This window comes from Pistacia vera, unplaced genomic scaffold (assembly GCF_008641045.1).
Source record: "Pistacia vera cultivar Batoury unplaced genomic scaffold, PisVer_v2 Contig837, whole genome shotgun sequence".
NCBI lineage: Eukaryota > Viridiplantae > Streptophyta > Magnoliopsida > Sapindales > Anacardiaceae > Pistacia > Pistacia vera.
In genome coordinates, this window is record NW_022196709.1 from 557393 (window position 1) to 559028 (window position 1636).

The window sequence follows — 1636 nt, forward strand, 5'->3', positions numbered from 1 at the left end:
GCATATGCCAAAATAAAGTTAGCACAATTGCTCCCCCTTACACCAAGCATATACATTCCATTCTTCTTTTCAAATAAGAGTGTAACACTCACTTTGAAGATCAAAAGAAGAAATTCACAAACACTTCAACATCAAACAGCTCAATTATCTCTCCCCCTTTTTGTCACTAAGCAAATATATATATGTATGTATGTATGTATCAAACAATTAACACATCAACAAAATGACATACATGAGTGATGAAATGAAATGCATCTCCATAAGCATAAACACAAACATATCATTCATTTCAAGAGAACAGAAAGTAACAAAAAACAATAAAGTTCAAGTGTCCATAAGGACACATATGTTTCCCATGTGCAAGAAAGTGATCCAAAATAAAAATAACACACTACGATGGACACAAAAGGATTTTGGCTAAGGTTTGAGGTGGTGGAGGATAAGATGGCATGGAGGCTTTGATCTAACGAAGCTCCTCTAAAATTTTAAACAATTGAATGCTCAAAAACTCAAGCTTTGTTTCAAAATGCTCATTGAGCTTTGAATAAATCTCATCAGCTTGGTTTAAGGGTCTTGAACTTGGTCCAGCTTCAGTTCTTGACCTTTTCCTTGACTCTTCTTTACTAAAGGACTTACAGTCATCCGATTCCACTCCTTTTACTTTCTCCAAGACCAATTTCCACTCACCCTTTTTCTTTGACATCACCATGCCCATATTTTGTAGCATGTGACCATCCATTAAATGATAGTCATTGAATTCTACTCCTTGTTGCTCATCATCTTTAGACAAGGTTATCTTTAATTTCTTGATAATAAACATTATTAACATTCCAAACTGAATTTCACCAGAATCATTCCTTATCTCATTCAACCTTTTTATCAAAAGAACTAGTGTGTTGATCTTCTTCTAAGTTACTGCCATTTCTATTATCATTACAACTCTCCTTGATACTTGAGCATTTGTCCTTCTCCTGGTAGTGAGAGTGTATGTAACAAACCTATGAAAGATCCTCATTGTAGGATTTTTCAACTTTGTCAATTTTCAAAATGGGGATCATATCTTCCTAATCTTGAGACAGCAACCCATGCCTTAGCAGCACTCCAATTGTTGGGAGAATTAACCATCCCTTCATTTGCACAATTCAGCCAACTTGCTAACTCATATGAAGTTACTGCTCTTTCAACATTTTCAGCCTAAATTTCATGGTATACCAAAGATATTCATCATCTTCCTTATTTAATACCTCTAGGCTATTATAAAACTCATATATTAAGTGTTCATAACCTTCTAATCTGATTTCCACAAGATTCGTCCTATTCAAGTTCTTTATCCATTCAAATATTGTATCTATCCAATCTAACTTTATCAAGATAGGCCAATCAAATGTACGTCCTAAGACCATACCTCTTTCTTCCATTCTTGCATTCTCTCTCTTTTGCTGTAAGTCTCTGAGAATCACACCATTTGGTCTAGTGAGAGTCTCTGAATGAGCCACATTGCTTGCACTACCCATATTCCTAGTTTTAGGCATCTTCTCTTTGAGGATTTGAGGATTAGGGTGTTAGGAAAAGATCTAACTCATGGCAGCGGAAAACAAAACTTTTAAAGCATAGATCATTTCCATTAAACCAAGAT